Source organism: Ovis aries, chromosome 4 (genome assembly GCF_016772045.2).
Source record: "Ovis aries strain OAR_USU_Benz2616 breed Rambouillet chromosome 4, ARS-UI_Ramb_v3.0, whole genome shotgun sequence".
Taxonomy (NCBI): domain Eukaryota; kingdom Metazoa; phylum Chordata; class Mammalia; order Artiodactyla; family Bovidae; genus Ovis; species Ovis aries.
Window position 1 is genome coordinate 44,148,579 of NC_056057.1, and position 26,118 is coordinate 44,174,696.

At 38.1% G+C, this 26,118-nt stretch overlaps 1 protein-coding gene across 5 annotated transcripts in view; it reads left to right on the plus strand.

The window, feature by feature from the left end:
* Positions 1–26,118, plus strand: part of MAGI2 (membrane associated guanylate kinase, WW and PDZ domain containing 2) — a 1,505,066-nt gene that overhangs the window by 869,274 nt on the left and 609,674 nt on the right. The gene's annotated exons all lie outside the window — the stretch shown is intronic.

Consider the following 26,118-nt stretch of genomic DNA (forward strand, 5'->3'; position numbering starts at 1 on the left):
GGAAAACAACATAGAAGGGAAATAAATCCCTATATTCTAGGTCAAACTCACATTTGATAATAATCTCTCTGAATCTTGTTCTTTAGCAGCTTAGGTAGCAGAGTACAAAACGTGAAGTTCTACTTTTTAAAATGCAGTTATTAAACTTGTTACATGAGAAAGTAAATAGAAATCTCAGCATAGATGGTTTAAAAAGAAAGATAATTTCAGAAAACAGTACAATTTCTTGAATGTACTTTTATACTGAGATCAAATACCACTTTAAATTTAGACACAATTAAATATTGCCTTTCCACAGGTTTTATATAGTTTTGCATTAAGATAATTTGTTTATACTCTGACTCCAAGCATCATGGCACCAAATTGGTGCAGAAAAAGTATGGAAAGTGTTAGCCAAATTAAATATAACAGTATAATAGAGTCAGAAATTAAATTGTAGAATTTGAGTTCAGTTCACTTCAGTCACTCAGTCGTGTCTGACTCTTTGTGACCCCATGGACTACAGCACGCCAGGCCTCCCTGTCCATCACCAACTCCCGGAGTTTACTCAAACTCATGTCCATTGAGACAGTGATGCCATCCAACCATCTCATCCTCTGTCGAATTTGAGTACATTATCTTAAAAATGACAAGCTTATATCTGAGCTTCATGGTTCATCCTATAGACTGATAGCAGAGTCAAGAATACTTATGAACTCCAAAGAGGAAGATATAAGTGAAGTGGTGTATATATAGATTAAAAGAGGGTATTGACTAAGTTTGTGCAGTCCTGTTAATGCACTTTTAAGCCAGAGCTACTAAATATTTGCAAATGTGTTAAAAACATGGATTCTAAGTATTCACCCACTCAAAACTCTGAGTCTGATACAATCTTTGGGGGCTGAAATTGAAAATTCATATCCTTATCAAGGATATAAATCAGAACAGAAGTTCTCAGACATTGCACAATTTTCACTTCACCTAGGTATGGAAGTTTAAAACTATGAAATAGCTTAAATTTTGGAAGATGACTTTTGCTTACTCCATTGCAAATATCTTCTGCTTCTGTGTTCAGAGACATCAAGCCCAAAACATAATCTCCTGAATTTCCTCCCCATTTAGAAGATAAGCAGTAGTTGGTCATCTTCAAAAGAAAACTCATGGAAGAGTGATGCATGCACAGTAATTACTGATGCCTTCTTATTGGTTACCAGATTATACTAATTCTAAAACAAAAGGCTCAATAGAATTTCCCAGTCACATCTGAGTTCATTCATTTATGTGTTGTCCATGGTTGTCCATCTTCCCTGGTGGCTCAGAAGGTGAAAGCGTCTGCCTACAGTGCAGGAGACCCAGGTTCGATCCCTGGTTTGAGAAGATCCCCTGGAGAAGGAAATGGCAACCCACTCCAGTACTCTTGCCTGGAAAATCCCATGGACAGAGGAGCCTGGTAGGCTACAGTCCATGGGGTCACAAAGAGTCGGACACGACTGAGCGACTTCACTTTCTTTTTCATTCATGGTTGTTTTTGTGCAACAATAGAATAGAGTAGTTGGCAGACTGTACGGTGTACAAAGCCTAAAGTATTTACTCGCTGGCCCTAAAAAGAAAAAAGTTTGTTGAACCCCTGTTCTGGTGTTCTAAAATTTCACCATAGATTGGCATATATCACTTTTTAAAAATGTGTTTATGTTAGGCCTGCAGTACATCCTTCCCATTTGAAAAAAAAAAGGCTTTTCAAATTTGGAAAATATTCTTTTTTATATTTCTTTAAAAATGTCTTTCCTTGTGTTTGCTAGTCTATCTAGAACACCCATTAATCAGATGTAGTCTTTCTGGATTGATCTTCTAAGTCATCCATCTTTGCTCATGTTTTCTCTCACTTTGTCCCTTTGCTCCCTGATATGAGGAATTTCCTTGTTCTTGCCACTCAACTCTTCAATTAAATGTCTTTAAATTTTATCCATTATATATATATATATATATATTTAATTTTAAGACGTTTTATTACTCTTATTTTTATTGTTTATAGCATCTTTGTCTGGCTATATTTCCCTGATTCTTATATTCTTATCATTGTTCTTCATGTTCTATGTATTCCCCCTAGAGGATATCTCAAGAATTTTATTTTATGTGGTTAATCTATAATGGAATCAGTAACCACAGCTTTTCCTCTTTGGTTTGTCAAAGAGACCAATACAAAAAGTATTTCCTAGAGGAGAGAGATAAAAGCTGAGTGGCTTGAATGGTTTTCCTGTGGTATCCAAAGTGATGACCCACATCACTGGCAAAAAGTATTTGTACCTGCTTCAGTTATAAGGAAAACCAGACATGATAAGCAATAGGAACTTCAATTTGAAGTAAAAGTTAAATAGGAAAAAACTTCCTTATGTCCAATCATCACCTAAGGAGGAAGCTGTGGAATTTATAAAGATGGTCACACCTTTTGGAGTTATGGCGGTCACCCTCAGTGAGACCTAGGGTCATCTCCAGAACTAAATTGTTCTCTTGGAATCCCCCAGACTAGAGATGACTAACAAGACAATCTTCTGGAGCAAGAGCAAGGCAACGCTGGCATTCAAGGACACTTGGTAACTCAGTGGCTTGTGCTTGGATGACTGAATCTTTAAATTACTATGCTAAGCACATCAAGTAATCCACATCAGTAATAAATTTGCAGACCTAACATTCTTCCCACAAATGACTTTTTCTTCTGCCTTTCCCTGAAAGGAAAAGCAAAATTTTAACTTTGTCTTCTCTCTTTAAATTGTTCATCATTGCTTTAGGGTACACGAGTGAATGTGTGTTTTATTACCCATCTCAATTTACACTGTTTTCTGAACTGCAGTTTCATAGCAGTTTGTCAATATTATCTTTCCAAAAGGAACCAAGCAAACTGCCACAATGCATTTTTAATGGCCTCCTGGTGATAATTAAAATGTCATTTATGAAATAATGGCCTGTTTGTTTTACCTGACTTCAAGTAACTGCTCAGTTTTTCTTAGACTGCATGCTCTTTCCATATTGAAGACCTACATTTAAAGTGATTGAAGGGTGCTGTATTTCTTGAAGTGTAATGAAACTTCAGAAAATCTAACATGCCTTCTCCAAGATGGCCTCATTTGTGAAGGGCTTGCAGTTCAGTCTAGATCACACCTGGTGTCTTTGGCTCTTCCCTGCCACCATATAGAAAGGTCAGATATTATATTCAATGAATTATTTTCATGTGGCCGCAAGGAACATCTGTTTATCCTTGTTACAGAGAACTGGTGGTATAGGATAGCAGTTTTCTGAGAGGAAATATAATAATTAAGTGCACATATTGACTGTATTCAAATCCCAAATCTGTCACTTATCAACCATGTACATTCTGGACAAGTTGTTTATTTACTCTGGGCTTCATTTATTCATCTGTAAAATGGGGATAATAGTTCCTTTCTCATAAGAACTTTTGTGAGGTAACTGATGGAAAATCTTTGGACTAGTACCTGGCACACAGTGAGTGCTATCCATCATTATTAAGATTAGAAATATAGTTGCTTGGTGAATTTTTGAGTGTCCATGTCAAGATACTCTGGGCCAAACTGTAAAATTAGCAAAAAACAGTTCTGAAGTCAGTTAGGCATTAGAGGGGAACGGTAGCATTTATTTTTTTTAGTTAAGTGCATAGAAATAACCCTTTTAGAAATCAATGGCATGGCCTCTTGGGATGAGCCCTGCCCTAGTAGTTAGGAAGTTTGGCAATTCAAACTTGTTGAATTTCCTGACTTTGGGCAAGTTGTTTGTCCTTTGGCAGCCTCTTTTACAGTTTCTTTCATTGTAAAATGAAGATGTTGTACTAGATGAAGTCTGAGGTACTTTTCAGTTCTCAGTTCCTATTTTAAAAATCACCTATTTGTAAATCAACTCACATTTTGAATGCACTGGGAAAAATTGCCACTTAAAAGAGAATACTGATGGTCACAAGTGCTTTGTAATAGCAAATCCTTCCTGTTGATTTTGGCTCGTAAATGAGGGTGTTCTAAAATCCAGTTTATTTACAGCCAGCACACCAATGTTGCTATTCCACAAATGCCTGAAACAAGAAGTAAGATGCCTTAATAAGAACTGGACCAGTCATCTGCCACAAGCTTGTAGCTTTGCCTTGACTTGACATGAATACGCCTGAGTGACAGCAAGTTAGTTGAGACCAGCTTAGCACCCTTTACTCCTGGATTGATGCCCAGGTTCTAACTTCCATTTGCACATATGTTATCTGTCTCTACCTCCTGCTGAATGATCTCCTCCACAGCCCCTTGCCATACAATTGGCTTATAATAACTGTGCATATTCCATGTCACCCAAGGGATTTTGAAGTTATTAATTAAATTAAATTTATTCCTTGAGAAAAACCCATATACATACATACCAACTCATGCTTTGAAGTTAAACACTCAGTGTTTTTGTGCCAAAGAAAATGAAAAGGGAGGAAATATGGTAATCAGGATAAAATGTTCCTCTGGATAGTTGTCATATAACAAAGATGAAAATTAACGTGTAAGGAGGAGAAGAGGACTAACAAGCACCTATTCTTAGAGGCCTCTAATACTAAATGTTTCTCAGCAGTGTTTATTTCATAACTAGAATGTAAGGATTGTATTCTTTAGTTTACTTTTTTTAAGTTCTACAAAGATTTCTTATTCAGTCTTACACAGCCAGTAAATTCTGGATCACTGGAATTTAATGTCAAAAGAGACTCCATTCCGTTTCCTCAACACTCCTCTTATAATTATAAAAAATCTGCTTTGTTTGTCTGTAATCAATATAACTAAAACCCATTTTAATATGCAAATGTATATTTTTATAGGCCAATAAACCCGTACATGTGCGTGCTCAGTCATGCCCAACTCTTTGCGACCCTATGGACTGTAGCCCTCCAGGCTCCTCTGTCCATGGAATTTTCCAGGCAAGAATACTGGAGTGGGTTGCCATTTCCTTCTCCAGGCAATCTTCCTAACCCAGAGGCTGAACCCACATCTTTTTGTCTCCTGCATTTGCAGGCAAATTCTTTTACCGTGAGTGCCACCTGGGAAACTCTATAGGATAATAAGATTATTAATATAAATTCAGGACCTTAACTTCAAAAGAGGCATTATTGTATTTGTTGGGGAAATTGCACTGAATTTATCATATTCTCAATTTTTTGAGATTGGGGAAGAGTCTTTTGTTTTACTGCCAGATACTTGCTACTACCATTGAAATCTAGACAAAATATGGAGAATGACATGTGACACCAAGAAACAAAATATAATCAGATGGCTACAGCTTAATCTACTGATTTAATCCACCCACCCACCACCTAAAGAAAATGCAAGTGAATTTTATAATTGTCCTATTTTTTTAATAAATGCAATCCAGAAAATAAATCATTTCAGAAGCTTTTTAAAAAACAACAACTGAAACAGAGTTAGCTGTAAATCTACAGACAGATGCTAGGTCAGATGAACTGAATCACATTTTTAAACGAATTGCGTTCAAGATGACTAACTTGACTTAAATATAACAAGTGATTTACAAATAACACATAGGTATAAGTCCTCTGTGATTCTTTTCTTAGTTTCCCATCACTGATCTTATTAGGCATTAGTACAAAATCTTAAAGATGTTTACTCCTTGGAAGGAAAGTTATGACCAACCTAGACAGCATATTAAAAAGCAGAGACATTACTTTGTTAACAAAAGTCCATCTAGTCAAGGCTATGGTTTTTCCAGTGGTCATGTATGGATGTGAGAGTTGGACCATAAAGAAAGCTGAACACAGAAGAATTGATGCTTTTGAACGGTGGTGTTGGAAAAGACTCTTGAGAGTCCCTTGGACTGCAAGGAGATCCAACCAGCCCATCCCAAAGGAGATCAGTCCTAGATGTTCATTGGTGGGACTGATGCTAAAGTTGAAACTCCAGTACTTTGGCCACCTGATGTGAACAACTGACTCATTTGAAAAGACTCTGGAAAAAAGATTGGAAAAAGATGGCGGAGGAATAGGACGGGAAGATCACTTTCTCCCTCACAAATTCCTCAAAAGAACATTTCAACGCCGAGCAAACTCCACAAAACAACTTCTGTAGGCTGGCAGAGGACATCAGGCAACCAGAAAAGCAGACCATTGTCTTCAAAAACGGGCAAACACCATATATACTCTTTGGATGGTTGTTGGTGTATTGTTTTGTTTTGTTTTGTTTGTTTGTTTTTTAATAATTCTTTTTTTTCTTTCTTCCTTTTTCCTTCTGCTTTTCTTTAATATTGTATTTTTGAAAATCCAACCTCTACTCTAGATTTTTAATTTTTGCTCTTAGGGTTTTTGTTGTCAATTTTGTACATTTAAAAACCCAAACTTCACTACCCCAGTTTACCTGAGAGCGAAATTACTGGCTTGACCACTCTCTCCTCCTCTGGACTCTCCTTTTTCTCCACCAGGTGGCCTCTGTCTCTTTTCTCCCCCATCTCTTCTCTATCCAACTCTGTGAATCTCTGTGTGTTCCAGACGGTGGAGAACACCTAAGGAACTGGTTACTGGCAGGATTTGTCTCTCTCCTACTCATTCCTCTCTCTTATCCTCCTGGTCACCTCTGTCTACTTCCTCCCTCTCCTCTTCCCCGTATAACTCTGTAAATACCTCTGAGCGGTCCAGACTATAGAGTGCACATAAGGAAGTGACTACTGGCTAGCTTGCTCTCTCCTCTTTTGATCTCACCGCATCTCATTCCAGTTACCTCTAACTACCCCCTCCATCTTCTCTTCTCCTTGTAACTCAGTGAACCTCTCTGAGTGTCCCTCAATGTGGAGAAACTTTTCATCTTTAACCTAGATGTTTTATCATTGGTGCTGTATAGATGGAGAAGTCTAGAGGCTACTGTAAAAACAAAACTGAAAACCAGAAGCAGGAAGCTTAAACCCAAAGCCTGAAAACATTAGAGAACTCTTGAATTCAGGGAACATTAAGCAATAGGAGCTCATCAAATGCCTTCATACCTACACCAAAACCAAGCTCCACCCAAGGGCCAACAAGTTCCAAAACAAGACATACCACGCAAATTATCCAGCAACACAGGAACACTCCCCTGAACCTCAATATACAGGCAGCTCAAAATTATCCCAAAACCTTTGATGTCTCATAACCCATTACGGGTGACTCCACTGCACTCCAGAGAGAAGAAACCCAGCTCCACCCACCAAAACTCCAACACAAGCCTCCCTAACCAGGAAACCTTGACAAGCCACTGATAGAACCCCACCCAAAGTGAGGAAGCTCCATAATAAAGAGAACTCCACAAATTATCAGAATATAAAAAGGCCACCCCAAACGCAGCAATATAAGCAAGATGAAGAGACAGAGGAATACTCAGCAGGTAAAGGAACAGGAGAGTTGCCCACCAAACCAAACAAAAGAGGAAGAAGTAGGGAATCTACCAGAGAAGGAATTCCGAATATTGATAGTGAAAATGATCCAAAATCTTGAAATCAAAATGGAAACACAGATAAATAGCCTAGAGACAAGGATTGAGAAAATGCAAGAAAGGTTTAACAAGGACCTAGAAGAAATAAAAAAGAGTCAAAATATAATGAACAACGCAATAAACGAGATCAGAAACACTCTGGAGGCAACAAATAGTAGAATAACGGAGGCAGAAGATAGGATTAGTGAAATAGAAGATAGAATGGTAGAAATAAATGAATCAGAGAGGAAACAAGAAAAACGAATTAAAAGAAACAAGGACAATCTCAGAGACCTCCAGGACAATATGAAACGCTCCAACATTCGAATTATAGGAGTCCCAGAAGAAGAAGACAGAAAGAAAGATCATGAGAAAATCCTTGAGGAGATAATAGTTGAAAACTTCCCTAAAATGGGGAAGGAAATAATCACCCAAGTCCAAGAAACACAGAGAGTTCCAAATAGGATAAACCCAAGGCGAAACACCCCAAGACACATATTAATCAAATTAACAAAGATCAAACACAAAGAACAAATATTAAAAGCAGCAAGGGAAAAACAACAAATAACACACAAGGGGATTCCCATAAGGATAACAGCTGATCTGTCAATAGAAACTCTTCAGGCCAGGAGGGAATGGCAAGACATACTTAAAGTAATGAAAGATAATAACCTACAGCCCAGATTACTGTACCCAGCAAGGATCTCATTCAAATACGAAGGAGAAATCAAAAGCTTTACAGACAAGCAAAAGCTGAGAGAATTCAGCACCACCAAACCAGCCCTCCAACAAATTCTAAAGGATATCCTCTAGACAGGAAACACGAAAGGGTGTATAAACCCGAACCCAAAACAATAAAGTAAATGGTAACAGGATCATACTTATCAATAATTACCTTAAACGTAAATGGGTTGAATGCCCCAACCAAAAGACAAAGACTGGCTGAATGGATACAAAAACAAGACCCCTCTATATGCTGCTTACAAGAGACCCACCTCAAAACAAGGGACACATACAGACTGAAAGTGAAGGGCTGGAAAAAGATATACCACGCGAATGGAGACCAAAAGAAAGCAGGAGTGGCCATACTCATATCCGATAAAATAGACTTTAAAACAAAGGCTGTGAAAAGAGACAAAGAAGGCCACTACATAATGATCAAAGGAACAATCCAAGAAGAAGATATAACAATTATAAATATATATGCACCCAATATAGGAGCACCACAATATGTAAGACAAATGCTAACAAGTATGAAAGGGGAAATCAACAATAACACAATAATAGTGGGAGGCTTTAATACCCCACTCACACCTATGGACAGATCAACTAAACAGAAAATTAACAAAGAAACGCAAACTTTAAATGATACATTAGATCAGTTAGACCTAATTGATATCTATAGGACATTTCACCCCAAAACAATGAATTTCACCTTTTTTTTCAAGTGCTCATGGAACCTTCTCCAGGATAGATCACATCCTGGGCCATAAATCTAAACTTGATAATTTCAAAAACATCGAAATCATTCCAAGCATCTTTTCTGACCACAATGCATTAAGATTAGATCTCAATTACAGGAGAAAAACTATTAAAAATTCTAACATATGGAGGTTGAACAACACACTTCTGAATAACCAACAAATCACAGAAGAAATAAAAAAAGAAATCAAAATATGCATAGAAACTAATGAAAATGAAAACACAACAACCCAAAACCTGTGGGACACTATAAAAGCAGTGCTAAGAGGAAAGTTCATAGCAATACAGGCATACCTCAAGAAACAAGAAAAAAGTCAAATAAATAACCTAACTCTGCAACTAAAGCAACTAGAAAAGGAAGAGTTGGAGAACCCCAGAGTTAGTAGAAGGAAAGAAATCTTAAAAATTAGGGCAGAAATAAATGCAAAAGAAACAAAAGAGACCATAGCAAAAATCAACAAAGCCAAAAGCTGGTTCTTTGAAAGGATAAATAAAATTGACAAACCATTAGCCAGACTCATCAAGAAGCAAAGAGAGAAAAATCAAATCAATAAAATTAGAAATGAAAATGGAGAGATCACAACAGACAACACAGAAATACAAAGGATCATAAGAGACTACTATCAGCAGTTGTATGCCAATAAAATGGACAACATGGAAGAAATGGACAAATTCTTAGAAAAGTACAATTTTCCAAAACTGAACCAGGAAGAAATAGAAAATCTTAACAGACCCATCACAAGCACGGAAATTGAAACGGTAATCAGAAATCTTCCAGCAAACAAAAGCCCAGGTCCAGACGGCTTCACAGCTGAATTCTACCAAAAATTTCGAGAAGAGCTAACACCTATCCTCCTCAAACTCTTCCAGAAATTGCAGAGGAAGGTAAACTTCCAAACTCATTCTATGAGGCCACCATCACCCTAATACCAAAACCTGACAAAGATGTCACAAAAAAGAAAACTACAGGCCAATATCACTGATGAACATAGATGCAAAAATCCTCAACAAAATTCTAGCAATCAGAATCCAACAACACATTAAAAAGATCATACACCATGACCAAGTGGGCTTTATCCCAGGGATGCAAGGATTCTTCAATATCCGCAAATCAATCAATGTAATTCACCACATTAACAAATTGAAAAATAAAAACCATATGATTATCTCAATAGATGCAGAGAAGGCCTTTGACAAAATTCAACATCCATTTATGATAAAAACTCTCCAGAAAGCAGGAATAGAAGGAACATACCTCAACATAATAAAAGCTATCTATGACAAACCCACAGCAAACATTATCCTCAATGGTGAAAAATTGAAAGCATTTCCCCTAAAGTCAGGAACAAGACAAGGGTGTCCACTTTCACCGCTACTATTCAACATAGTTCTGGAAGTTTTGGCCACAGCAATCAGAGCAGAAAAAAACAAATAAAAGGAATCCAAATTGGAAAAGAAGAAGTAAAACTCTCACTGTTTGCAGATGACATGATCCTCTACATGGAAAACCCTAAAGACTCCACCAGAAAATTACTAGAGCTCATCAATGAATATAGTAAAGTTGCAGGATATAAAATCAACACACAGAAATCCCTTGCATTCCTATACACGAATAATGAGAAAGTAGAAAAAGAAATTAAGGAAACAATTCCATTCACCATTGCAACGAAAAGAATAAAATACTTAGGAATATATCTACCTAAAGAAACTAAAGACCTATATATAGAAAACTATAAAACACTGATGAAAGAAATCAAAGAGGACACTAATAGATGGAGAAATATACCATGTTCATGGATTGGAAGAATCAATATAGTGAAAATGAGTATACTACCCAAAGCAATTTACAAATTCAATGCAATCCCTATCAAGCTACCAGCCACATTTTTCACAGAACTAGAACAAATAATTTCAAGATTTGTATGGAAATACAAAAAACCTCGAATAGCCAAAGCAATCTTGAGAAAGAAGAATGGAACTGGAGGAATCAACTTGCCTGACTTCAGGCTCTACTACAAAGCCACAGTCATCAAGACAGTATGGTACTGGCACAAAGACAGACATATAGATCAATGGAACAAAATAGAAAGCCCAGAGATAAATCCACACACATATGGACACCTTATCTTCGACAAAGGAGGCAAGAATATACAATGGAGTAAAGACAATCTCTTTAACAAGTGGTGCTGGGAAAACTGGTCAACCACTTGTAAAAGAATGAAACTAGATCACTTTCTAACACCGCACACAAAAATAAACTCAAAATGGATTAAAGATCTAAATGTAAGATCAGAAACTATAACACTCCTAGAGGAGAACATAGGCAAAACACTCTCAGACATAAATCACAGCAGGATCCTCTATGATCCACCTCCCAGAATTCTGGAAATAAAAGCAAAAATAAACAAATGGGATCTAATTAAAATTAAAAGCTTCTGCACAACCAAGGAAAATATAAGCAAGGTGAAAAGACAGCCTTCTGAATGGGAGAATATAATAGCAAATGAAGCAACTGACAAACAACTAATCTCAAAAATATACAAGCAACTTCTGCAGCTCAATTCCAAAAAAATAAACGACCCAATCAAAAAATGGGCCAAAGAACTAAACAGAAATTTCTCCAAAGAAGACATACGGATGGCTAACAAACACATGAAAAGATGCTCAACATCACTCATTATTAGAGAAATGCAAATCAAAACCACAATGAGGTACCACTTCACACCAGTCAGAATGGCTGCGATCCAAAAATCTGCAAGCAATAAATGCTGGAGAGGGTGTGGAGAAAAGGGAACCCTCCTACACTGTTGGTGGGAATGCAAACTAGTACAGCCACTATGGAGAACAGTGTGGAGATTTCTTAAAAAATTGCAAATAGAATTACCTTATGACCCAGCAATCCCACTTCTGGGCATACACACCGAGGAAACCAGAATTGAAAGAGACACATGTACCCCAATGTTCATCGCAGCACTGTTTATAATAGCCAGGACATGGAAACAACCTAGATGTCCATCAGCAGATGAATGGATAAGAAAGCTGTGGTACATATACACAATGGAGTATTACTCAGCCGTTAAAAAGAATTCATTTGAATCAGTTCTGATGAGATGGATGAAACTGGAGCCGATTATACAGAGTGAAGTAAGCCAGAAAGAAAAACACCAATACAGTATACTAACACATATATATGGAATTTAGGAAGATGGCAATGACGACCCTGTATGCAAGACAGGGAAAGAGACACAGATGTGTATAACGGACTTTTGGACTCAGAGGGAGAGGGAGAGGGTGGGATGATTTGGGAGAATGACATTCTAACATGCATACTATCATGTGAATTGAATCGCCAGTCTATGTCTGACGCAGGATGCAGCATGCTTGGGGCTGGTGCATGGGGATGACCCAGAGAGATGTTTTGGGGAGGGAGGTGGGAGGGGGGTTCATGTTTGGGAATGCATGTAAGAATTAAAGATTTTAAAATTAAAAAATAATAATAAAAAAAAGATGAAAAAAAATGAAAAGACTCTGATGCTGAGAAAGATTGAAGGCAGGAGGAGAAGGGGATGACAGAGGATGAGATGCTTGGATGGCATCACCAACTCAATGGACGTGGGTTTGGGTGAAATCCAGGAGTTGGTGATGGACAGGGAGGCCTGGCGTGCTGTGGTCCATGGGGTCGCAGAGTTAGACATCACTGAGCAGCTAAACTGACTGACAAACTCTTAGAATAGTCATTAGGACGGTTATAAAAAAAAAAAAAAGTGTTTGTGAGGATGTGGAGAAATTGGAACCCTGTGCCTTACTGGTTCCCTGTAGCATCTATGGGAAAGGGTACATTAGTCCCTCAAAAAATTAAATTAGAACTACTATACAATCTAGTAATTCCCCTCTTGATATCTACCCAAAAGAATTGGAAACAGGGACTTGAAGAGATGTTTGAACACAGGTTTATAATAACCAAAAAGTATCCATCTACAGATTAACAATTCAAAAATGTGTCTTATATATACATACATACAGTGGAATATTATTCAACATTTAATATTATTATTATTAAATATTATTAATATTATTCACCCTTTAAAAGGAAGGAAATTCTGACACATGCTACAATATGAAAGAAGCTTGATGATAAGTGAAATAAGTCAGTCACTAAAGGGATAAACACGGTACAATTCTATTTAAACGAGGTACGTAGAAAAGTTAGGTCCATGTACAGAAATTAGAATGGTGGCTGCCAGGGCCTGGTGGGGAGGAGAATAGAAAGTTAGTGTTTAATGGGTACAGAGTTTCCATTTGAGAAGATGAAAATGTTCTTTTTTATGGTAATGGTTGTACAACTATGTGGGTAGACAATGTCACTGAGCTGTGTCTTTAAACTTATGAATTTTTCATTTCATATATTTTGCTAAAATAAAAAAAAGGAAGTTGTGCGGAAGAGAAGAACATAAGGGATTGTCAGCATTAGTTCCATCTACCTTGTTGCCTAAACCGGAATTTATCTGTATGAAAACTTTAAGCCTCAGTTTCTTCATTTATAAGATATTATTCGTAGTGCCAGATTCACATTTGTTTGAATGTGAGGAAGGGAACAAAAGTTCTTAGCCACAACTCATGATGTGAGTCACTGTCTCTTCTACTGTTTCTAGTTATCACAACTCAGCTAGCCAAATTCCTACCTAGGTCAGTTCTGAGATGTTAACTGCATATAATTCTTCAGTTGTTCAAAGATGGAGAAAATTAACATCACTACATCCTTAACTATATGCCAGGGTCAGATATGCCACCTCTGGACTATAAAGCAGATTATACTATTCCCATTTTGCTAATAGAGTGACATGCCGAGAAAGACTGAGTAACTCGACCAGAGTTGTATTAATATAATTTGCTGCATTCAGTCTGTTTGATGATGGAGCTGATATATGAATCCAGCTCATCTCCTTAAGAAGAAATGAAGGGAACTGAAGTTTAGCATCGATTGCCTCTCATGTATTCATCTCTGATGAGAATTTCCCAGACTCACCATTCCCTGGATCCACATAAAAGTTAATGGTGTTAACATGAAATGGATTATTGCCCGCATCTGATCGTGCAAGACTGAAAAGTAACCTACTCTGTCATTTCTCCTCTCAAAGTGTTCCTGGCACTACTAAGGTGATGTTTTGCTCACACTCACAAGCCAGTGCAGTCAGCTATGTGGTCAGCACATAATTTTGCTGCTGTTTCCCCTGAGTAACTCTTATCATAACGGCCAGTGCCTTTGCTGTTTGCCAGCTGCCACACACCACAAACCACTAACCACCCTTTACGAGCGCTGCTACACCTGCTGCACACTGCCTGCCACTGGCTGTGAGTACCTCTGCTCCTTTCACTCGGTGTCACAACCCCTCCATCCCCACCGTTTACTTATCCTGCTGCCTCTTCTACCTTTAACTACATTCTGAGGCAGGGGCCACTGGCAAGCAGTGCCCCCTTACGTCACTAGGCACTGCAGCTCTTCTTATGAGTAGTCAGATAGCACTGGAGCCTTCAGATATTCGAATATTATGACTGATGCTTCATTGGGAGACAAATACCCTCCTTTTTTATTCTGGCTAACCCTTTGACCATGAATACCAGAGTGAGGTTGCCTGTGTCCCAAAGTCTAACAGGGTTTTAGAGAAGAGCCCTTCAGGTTGTATTCCCAGGCTTCTGTCCTCCTTAATTACAGACACAAATGGGGATGCAGGACTCACCTAGAATAGAATTGAATAGGCAGATATCAAGCTATGCAAAGTCATTCCTCCCCACTGTCTCCAAGACCATTACTGGCTCCAGTTAGCTCTTCTCTCAGAAGGTCTTTTTCTGGAGGCTTTTTTTTCCTTCACACAAATAGCCTCCTGGAGAGCCTACTTTACAGTTTCATCAGACTTCTCCAAATATATTTAATTCCAAGTTACAGGCACAGTGTAAACCAAGCCTCGGTATCCTACTACACATTTTCAGTCTCATTTAAATCTCACAAAACTCTGTGATATACATATTATTATCTCCCTTTTATAGATAAGGAAATTGAGTCTCTAAGGAACTTGCCATTAAACAGCTAAGCCATTAACATTAAACATTAAAACAGCTAGTTAGTAGCAGAATCAAGATTCGAGGCATATATATATATATATATATATATATATATATATATATATATATATTTGAGGCATATCTTTGGCTGATATCCAAAGACCAGACACTTTGTTACCACCCTGCTTCACCTCCCAAGCTTGTGCAGTACTTATAAAGTACCAGCTCCCACCTTTATTCACACAGCTCAGCAGCAGTATTTCTCAGGCGACAGCTATTACTACCCCTAAATTACAGCTGCATGAGACCTACATTGCAAGGAAATCAAGCCAGTCAATCCTAAAGGAAATCAATCCTGAATAATCATTGGAAGGACTGATGCTGAAGCTCCAATACTCTGGCCACCTGATGCCAAGAACTGACTCATTGAAAAAGACTCTGATGCTGGGAAAGATTGAAGGCAGGAGGAGAAGGGGCCAACAGAGGATGATATGTTGGATGGCATCACCACCTCAATGAGCTTACTTTGAGCAAGCTCTGGGAGATGGTGAAGGACAGGGAAGCCTGGCGTGTTGCAGTCCATGGGGTTGCAAAGAGTCGGACACTACTGAACAACAACAAAGACCTCCATTCTACCCCATCTTCATCACCGCTGTGTCTCATGTGCTCTGCACTGTGCTGATGTCAGGCAAGGGGCTTTACAGACATTCAGATTTTTATGTGGGAAAATACTGTTTTCCTTTCCGGCATTCAGATTTTTATGTGAGAAAATACTGTTTTCTTTTCTGAGTGCTGACCAGCAGACTCCTCTCCATAGCCTTTAATCTAACCCTCTCCCCATCCCACTCTCCACCCCGTCCTTTAGACGAACTTCTGTTCTAGCTGAAAAACCTCCTTTCAAGGGGACCAAATGTTTTTCAGAGCTGAACTTATTGCAAAACTGTTGCACTGAGCTAGGACTCTCATGTGTAAATGTTTTTGTGTTGTGGTTATATTTTGTTGTGCTTTGTTCTCATCACATGCTGGTTATATAAGGTTTCTATGATAAAACTCTGCTTTGTGACCTCCGATTCTTAGAAGCACTTGTGTAATTTATTCTGTACGGGCATTTGGTCTCTGTGCAAAAGGTGCAATTGTCTCCATTTTTCTTCCCCTGAATTCTCCATCACAAAGACTCAATTACTGTAGACACGAGAATTGAAAGTGACCTTTAGGTTATCATCTCATTCTTTCCTGCCAATATGTGAGTGCTCTCTTCAATGCCATCCAGATATTACTGAGTCTAATTATAAATGAATCAAGTAACAGGTCTTCATTTACAATTTCCCCTGAGGGGATTAGGTTAGTACTTTCGGACATTTTGACTATTTCTTAAAGTATTCAGTTTGAATCCAGCCTTGTCTTTCTTCACACTATTCCCCGATTGATACTGTTTTAAAGGAGATGTATTTTCAATTCATTTATATATTTGGGGAATTTTTTTTGTTTTTATCCTTTTCTAAAAATGCTTATAGTTCTCATAATTTTTTAGGGGCTAAGCGAAGCTCATCTTTACTCAGAGACCTGTTTTATATATATTTTTGGACAAAGCTTTTCAGCAAGTTATCTCAAGCTGGATTTTTAAAAATAACCCCAGGTCTTTCTCTGTGGAAACACTTTTAAACCACTGACTTGAGTAGCATCCAACATTAACTTAGAGTTTTCACATATGATCAAGAACCACAGAATTTTAAGTATAGGGAAAGGTAAGCAGCAACTAATGCCGAGGCGATTTGTTGCTAACACGTTGACATGGGAAACCAAGGCTCCTTGATTTTTTGGTGACTGATTCAAGCTTCAGTTAAGTAAGGCAGAGCCATGTTGAGATTCATAGATCTTTCTAAAGTAATGTATGAGGTGGTTGTTTATCCTCCTATTCCTTTTTCAAATTCAAACTACATTGTTGGCCTCATTGTTTCCCAAGTTGTATATATGAACATTATATTAATATAATTATATTAACATTATATAATTAATGTAATATATATTAACATTATAGTTAATGTAACACTAGCTGCTAACATGGATATGTCCTAAAATCTCAGTAGCTTAACACAATAAAAATGTATTTCTTGCTCAGTTTCTGGTGATGGAAATGGCAACCCATTCCAGTATTCTTGCCTGGAGAATCCTGTGGACAGAGGAACCTGGTGGGCTGCTGTCCATAGCGTCGCACAGAGTCGGACACGACTGAAGCGACTTACCATGCATGCATACACTGGAGAAGGAAATGGCAACCCACTCCAGTGTTCTTGCCTGGAGAATCCCAGGGACAGAGAAGCCTGGTGGGCTGCTGTCTATGGGGTCGCACAGAGTCGGACACGACTGAAGCGACTTAGCAGCAGCAGCTCAGTTTCAGTTTCAGTTTAGTCGCTCAGTCGTGTCCAACTCTCTGAGACCCCATGGACTACAGCACACCAGGCCACCCTGTCCATCACCAACTCCCAGAGTCTACCCAGACTCATGTCCCTTGAGTCGATGATGCCATCCAACCATTTCATCCTCTGTCATCCCCTTCTCCTGCCCTCAGTCTTTCCCAGCATCAGGGTCTTTTCAAATGAGTCAGTTCTTTCTATCAGGTGGCCAAAGTATTGAAGTTTCAGCTTCAGCATCAGTCTTTCTGATGAACACCCAGGACTGATCTACATTAGGATGGACTGGTTGGATCTCCTTGCAGTCCAAGGGACTCTCAAGAGTCCTCTCCAACACCACAGTTCAAAAGCATCAATTCTTCAGTGTTCAGCTTTCTTTATAGTCCAACTCTCACATCTATACATGCCTACTGGAAAAACCATAGCCTTGACTAGACGGACCTTTGTTGGCAAAGTAATGTCTCTGCTTTTTAATATACTGTCTAGGTTGGTCATAACTTTCCTTCCAAGGAGTAAGCGTCTTTTAATTTCATGGCTGCAGACATCATCTGCAGTGATTTTGGAGCCCCCCAAAATAAAGTCTGTCACTGGTTCCACTGTTTCCCCATCTATTTCCCATGCAGTGATGGGACCAGATGCCATGATCTTCGTTTTCTGGATGTTGAGCTTTAAGCCAACTTTTTCACTCTCCTCTTTCACTTTCATCAAGAAGCTCTGTAGTTCTTCTTCATTTTGTGCCATGAGGGTCATGTCACCTGCATATCTGAGGTTATTGATATTTCTCCTAGTAATCTTGATTCCAGCTTGTGCTTCATCTAGCCCAATGTTTCTCATGATGTACTCTGCATATAAGTTAAATAAGCAGGGTGACGATATACAGCCTTGATGTATTCCTTTTCCTATTTGGAACCAGTCTGTTGTTCCATGTCCAGTTCTAACTGTTGCTTCCTGACCTGCCTACACATTTCTCAAGAGGCAGGTTACGTGGTCTGGTATTCCCATCTCTTGCAGAATTTCCCACAGTTTATTGTGATCCACACAGCCAAATGCCTTGGCATAGTCAATAAATCAGAAATAGATGTTTTTCTGTAACTCTTTTGCTTTTTCAATGATCCAGGGAATTTCTTGCTCAAGCAACAGTTTAATGCTGGTGTTTTGATTAGGTCTCTTTCAAGTGTTCACTCAGGGATTAGACTTCATCCTGCATCTCCACCATCTTCAACATATGGCTCCTAATCTGGAGTTGTCTGCATTTGGTTGTCAAGGAGAAGAGAGTCACCAATTGCCTGGGAAATTGTTAAGAATCAGGCCTGGAGATAGCATACATCACTTCCATCCATACTTCATTTCCAAAATATGCTTTTGCTTTTCCTTTACCCACAGGGTGCAATAGTCTTCTTGTTTTATGTTGCAGAATCATTTAACAGATTCTGAGAAGGAGAAGTATATCTAGACCTAATGTTTGTCTACCACATACTTCTGTTCTCCTTCGCTTTCCACTTGGCTGCTCTTAGAATCCATCCTTCATATCTTATGCCTGAAGACTAGTCAAGTGTGGTTATATGCTACATTTCTAAGGTCAAGTCTTTGTTAACATCTAATTTATTTTGCTGAACTGAGCATGAAAACACTGTTTCTGCTACATAATCATGTAAATATGATAAAGGAAATTCATTTCTACATTATTTAGTTTATACTTTTTCTCCTCAAAACTAGTTAAGAAAAATGTTAATCGTCTAAAAAGAACCACTCTTGTTAGTGTATAAAAATGCAGCAGATTTCTGTGTGTTAATTTTATAAATTGCAGCTTACCAAATAAACTGATTAGCTCTAACAGTTTTCTGGTAGCATCTTTAGGATCTTATGTGTATAGTACCATGTCATCTGCAAACAGTGACAGTTTAACTTCCCCTTTTAAAATTTGTATTCTCTTTACTTCTTTTTCTTCTCTGATTGCTATAGCTAGAACTTCCAAAGCTATATTGAGTATAAGTGGTGAGAGTGGACATCCTTGTCTTGTTTCTAATATTAGAGGAAATGCTTTCAGCTTTTCACACTTAGTGTTACTTATAGGTTTGTTGTATATGGTCTTTATTATGTTGAGGTTCAGTTCAGTTCAGTTCAGTTGCTCAGTCGTGTCCGACTCTTTGCGACCCCATGAATCACAGCACGCCATGCCTCCCTGTCTATCACCAACTCCCGGAGTTCATTCAGACTTGCGTCCATTGAGTCAGTGATGCCATCCAGCCATCTCATCATCTGCCGTCCCCTTCTCCTCCTGCCCCCAATCCCTCCCAGCATCAGAGTCTTCTCCAATGAGTCAACTCTTCACATGAGGTGGCCAAAGTACTGGAGTTTCAGCTTTAGCATCATTCCTTCCCGGGTTGATCTCCTTTAGAATGGACTGGTTGGATCTCCTTGCAGTCCAAAGGACTCTCAAGAGTCTTCTCCAACACCACAGTTCAAAAGCATCAATTCTTCGGCGCTCAGCCTTCTTCACAGTCCAACCCTCACATCCATACATGACTATTGGGAAAACCATAGCCTTGACTAGCCGGACCTTAGTTGGCAAAGTAATGTCTCTGCTTTTGAATATGCTATCTAGGTTGGTCATAACTTTTCTTCCAAGGAGTAAGCGTCTTTTAATTTCATGGCTGCAATCACCATCTGCAGTGATTTTGGAGCCCCCAAAAATAAAGTCTGACACTGTTTCCACTGCTTTCCCATGTATTTCCCATGGAGTGATGGTTACCAGATGCCATGATCTTTGTTTTCTGAATGTTGAACTTTAAGCCAAGTTTCTCACTCTCCTCTTTCACTTTCATCAGGAGGCTTTTGAGTTCCTCTTCGCTTTCTGCCATAAGGGTTGTGTCATCTGCATATCTGAGGTTATTGATATTTCTCCCGGCAATCTTGATTCCAGCTTATGTTTCTTCCAGTCCAGCGTTTCTCATGATGTACTCTGCATGTAAGTTAAATAAGCAAGGTGACAATATACAGCCTTGATGTACTCCTTTTCCTATTTGGAACCAGTCTGTTGTTCCATGTCCAGTTCTAACTGTTGCTTCCTGGCCTGCATACAGATTTCTCAAGTATGTTCCGTCTTTGTCCAATTTCTGGAGATTTTATTTTTTAATTATAAATTGGTGCTGAATTTTGTCAAAAGCTTTTTCTGCATCTATGGAAATGATCACTTGGTTTTTATTCTTCAATTCGTTGCTATGGTATATCACATTAATTGATTTGCAAATATTGAAAAAATCCTTGCATCCCTTGGATGAACCCAGCTTGATCATGGTGTATGATGTTTTTAATGTATTGTTGAATCCACATTGCTAGCATTTTGCTGAGGATTTTTGCATCTATGTTCATCAGAGATGAACTGTTGGCCCCTAATTTTCTTTTTTTGTGTGTGATGTCTTTGGTTTTGCTATAAGGGTGATTGTGGCTTATAGAATGAGTTTGGAAGTTTTCCTTCCTTTGCAAATTTTTGGAACAGTTTGAGCAGGATGGGTTATAACTCTTCTCTAAATGTTTGAGAGAATTCATTTGTGAAGCCATTGGGTCCTGACATTTTGTTTATTGGGAGTTTTTTACATCACAGTTTCCATTTCAGTGCTCGTAATTGGTCTGTTCATATATTCTGTTTCCTCCTGGTTCAGTCTTGGGAGACTGTACCTTTCTAAAATATTTGTCTATTCCTTCCAGGTTGTCCATTTTATTGGCATACAGCTGTTCATACTAGACTCTTATGATCCTTTGTATTTCTATGGAGTCATTTGTAATTTTATTGATTTGAGTTGTCTCCCTTTGTTTTATTGGTGAGTATGGCTAAAGGTTTATCAGTTTTGTCTATATTTTTAAAGAACCAGCTTTTAGTTTCATTGATCTTTGCAGTGATTTTCCTTGTCTCTATTTTATTTATTTCTGCTCTGATCTTTATGATTTCTTTCCTTGTACTAACTTTAGGTTTTGTTTGTTATTTCTCTTAGGTGTAAGCTTGGGTTGTTTCTTTAAAATTTCTCTTGTTTCTTGAGGTGATTGTATTCCTATAAACTTCCCTCTTAAAACTGCATTTACTCTATCCCATAGGTTTTGACCATTGTGCTTTTGTTTTCATTTGTTTCTGTATTTTTTTTTAATTTCCACTTTGATTTCTTCAGTGATCATTGGTTGTTTAGTAGCATATTGATTAGCACCTCATATTTGTTTTTTTATAGTTTATTTTCTTGTACTTTATTTCTAATCTCATAGTGTTGTTATCAGAAAATATGCTTGATACGATTTCAGTTTTCTTAAATTTACAAAGGCTCACCTTGTGACCCAGCATGTGGTCAATCCTGGAAAAGGTTCCATATCCACTTGAAAAAAATGTATAGTCTGCTTTTCTTGAATTGGATGTTCAATAAATATCAATTAAGTCCAGCTGGTCTAGAGTGTCATTTAAGGGCTATGTTTCCTTATTAATTTTCTGTCTGGATGATCTCTGACATAAATCACAGCAATATCTTTTTCAATCCCTCTCCCAAAATAATGGGGAAAAAAAGGAATTTACTTAAACTCAAAAGCTTTTGCACAGCAAAGGAAACAATATACACAATGAAGAACCCACAGATTGGGAGAAAATATTTGCAAATGATGTGACTAACAAGGGATTAGTTTCCCAAATTTACAAACAACCCATGACCCTTAACAACATCAAAACAAACGACCCAATCAACAAATGGGCAGAAGACCTAAATAGACATTTCTTCAAAAAAGACATACAGATGGCCAAGAGGCACATGAAAAGATGTTCAACATTGCTGATTATTAAAGAAATGCAAATGAAAACTACAAAGAGATACCTCCTCATTCCAGCCAGAATGGCTATCATCCAAAAAAAGAAAAAAATAATCCAAGCAATAAATTCTAGGGAGAGTGTGGGGAGAAGGGAACCCTCCTACACAGTTGATGGAAATGGGATTGTAAATTGGTACAGCCTCTATGAAGAACAGTATAGAGGTGCCTTATAAAACTAAAAATAGAGCTACCACATATCCCACAACTGCATTCCTAGGCATACATCCATATAAAAACATGATCTGAAAGGATACATGCACCCCAGTGTTCATTGCAGTACTATTTACAATAGCCAAGATGTTGAAGTGACCTAAATGTCCATTGACAGGAGGAATAGATGAAGATGTGATACACATATATAATACAATGAAATATTACTCAGCTGTTAAAAATAATGAAATAATGCCATTTGCTACAACATGTATCAACCTAGAGAGTGTCATACTGAGTGAAGTAAGTCAGGCAGAGAAAGAGAAATGTCATGTGACATCCCTTATATGTGGAATCTAAAAAGAAATGATGTAGATAAACTCACACAAAAAAGAGATTCACAGACTTAGAGAACGAACTTACGGTTGCTGGTGGAAGGGATGGGGGTAAGGGATAGTTAGGGAGTTTGGGATGAGCATGTATACTTTGCTATATTTAAAATGGATAACCAACAAGGACCTACTGTATAGCACAGAGAACTCTTCTCAATGTTATCTGGCAGCCTGGATGGGAGGGGAGTTTGGAGTTGAATGAATACATGTATGTGTGACTTGAAGTCACTCAGTCATGTCCGACTCTTTGTGACCCCATGGATGGTAGCCTTTCAGGCTCCTCTGTCCATGGGGATTCTCCAGGCAAGAATACTGAAGTGGGTTGCTGTTCCCTTTTCCAGGGGATCCTTCCAACCAGGGATCAAACCCAGGTCTCCCACATTGCAGGTGTCTTCCTTACCATCTGAGCCACCAGCCCAATACATGTATGTGTATGGCTAAGTCCCTTCACTGTTCACCTAAAAGTATCACAATATTGTTAGTCAACTATATCCCAATAAAATTTTTTAAGTTTTTTCTAATAAAATAAAAAGAACTGTTCTTAAAGAGTTGCTTTTGTCTCGCTCTTCCTGCTGCTGACTTATAGTTGAAGTTCTAACTGTATACTAGCTATGCTTATCTTTATCCTACTTGTGGTATTACATTACTGAGAACCATGCATCTTGAAAGGAAAGGAAATATTATGAATAACAGTAATGGTGTGTATGTGTGGTGTGGTGTGGTGGTGTGTATAAAGGCCCTGACAGAACCAGGAAGGGACTCCCTTATAGATAAAGAGAAGAAATATTTGTCTTTGCTTTATCTGGTTGGAGAAGGCCAAGCATCTTGGAAGTAGTGGTTGTAGTCAGTGTTCTTGTACATCTCCCCGACTCAGTCCTGAGGTTATAACTCTGCCTCAGGGTCTCTGAGGAGATATTTTCCTGGCTTTCAGCAGATATTAGGTCATGTCAAGTTTTTCAGCTGATATAACCTTATCTCGTTGTGTGTTTATTGAGCATTTTATTGAAAAGTAGAAGTTGAAATTATGCATCACTAGCCGCCCACCATCATAATTTGAAAAGTCTATAATTTATAATTTGGTAATAAATAAGGAATCCTATTGAAATTAATAGTGAACTATCATTATCTGCACTCATATTATAATTACTTTTGATGGAACGTAGAAGGAAATGAGATGTTACTTGATCTACTCAGTAGATAAACCCTGGATCGATTCCTGGGTTGGGAAGATCTCCTAGAGAAGAGTTAGGCTCCCCACCAGTATTCTTGGACTACCTTGGTGGCTCAGATGGTAAAGAATCTGCCTACAGTTCAGGAGACCTGGGTTCAATCCCTGGGTTGGGAAGATCCCTGAAGGAGAGCATGGCAACCTTCTCCAAAATTCTTGCCTGGAGAATCCCCATGGACAGAGGAGCCTGGCTGGCTACTGTCCATGGGGTCACAAGGTGTTGGACATGACTGAATGACTAAGCACAGCACAGCACGGATAAGCCAGACTAAACTTTTTTTTTTAATTTTTATTTTTACTTTATTTTACTTTTACAATACTGTATTGGTTTTGCCATACACTGACATGAATCCACCATGGGTGTACATGCGATCCCAAACATGAACCCCCCTCCCACCTCCCTCCCCACAACATCCCTCTGGGTCATAAACTTTTTAATGATTTTGATTAAAAATTATTTCAAATCAAGAATGAACAATATTACTGAAGTTTGTCCTCATTAAATGTTTGATAGAAATAGATAAAACCCAGCCTCTCTGTCTTTCTGATCTAAATGACTTTCTGATCTGAATCTGATCAGTCTTTGTGAGGCATCTGAGTCTGCTTAAGACTTCTACATGGTACACTGAGAGTCATTTGCTGAACTAGCTAAAGTTTTGTTTTTTTTTTTCTAACCAGACTTGCCAGCTAAGGATAATCACAAAGATGTTGAGCCATTCCCAATACTGTGTCAAGATTATGCTAAAATTTGATGTCCTGAACCCTGTCCATACCCAACTGGGATGAACTGTCCTTGTTCTTATTGTTAGGTCCTGGCAATCTGGCTGGGTTACATATGGTATATTCATCAAGAGGAAATAATCTCAATTATCATTTGTAGATTGTTCTATGCATTACATGTTACTATACATGCAAGTCATTACTTGGCTTTGAATAAACTATTCAAGCACTGTAATGGAAAGATTCAGTAATCACTATCCCTCTTATTTTTCACTGAACCTGTTTTCATCTCCTAACACATTGATAATAGTACTGCTCTGGCCTATAAGTGATAGTTTTTAAGATAGCATACCTGTTTCTGATCTCATCATATGTTGGTTTTACATTTTAAAATTTAAAAAGAAAACTAATTTTTCTTATTTCAAAGCTTTTATGAAGTATCTTATAAAATATATGCATGTAATAAATATATTCACTTATAAAAAATATATTATTTGAAAATGTTTAATAATAAATTATGTCATACAAATTATCTTGTTGAGGATGTCTGTGGTAGTTCCATTAGTTCATTCACTCATTTGTAAGAGTAATCATATGCCAGTTGAACAATATTAGACGTACTGGAGATTAATAGATAAGTAGTTAGTCCCTGCATTCAAGTATCTTATAGTTTAATTGAAAAGAGGCATATAGACATTTAGGATATTCATCAATCTTTCCATCCATCTTGTCATTCATTTGTCCAGTGTGTATTAAGCACCATTTTTGTGTCATTGTGTCAGTTATGGGGAGTGTAACATCATGAGAAACGCTGGGCTGGAAGAAGCACAAGCTGGAATCAAGATTGCTGGGAGAAATATCAATAACCTCAGATATGCAGATGACACCACCCTTATGGCAGAAAGTGAAGAGGAACTAAAAGCCTCTTGATGAAAGTGTAAGAGGAGAGTGAAAAAGTTGGCTTAAAGCTCAACATTCAGAAAACGAAGATCATGGCATCTGGTCCCATCACTTCATGGGAAATAGATGGGGAAACAGTGGAAACAGTGTCAGACTTTATTTTTTGGGGCTCCAAAATCACTGCAGATGGTGATTGCAGCCATGAAATTAAAAGACGCTTAATCCTTGGAAAAAAAGTTATGACCGACCTAGACAGCATATTCAAAAGCAGAGACATTACTTTGCCAACAAAGGTCCATCTAGTCAAGGCTATGGTTTTTCCAGTGGTCATGTATGGATGTGAGATTTTGACTGTGAAGAAAGCTGAGCGCCGAAGAATTGATGCTTTTGAACTGTGGTGTTGGAGAAGACTCTTGCGAGTCCCTTGGACTGCAAGGAGATCCAACCAGTCCATTCTGAAGGAGATCAGCCCTGGGATT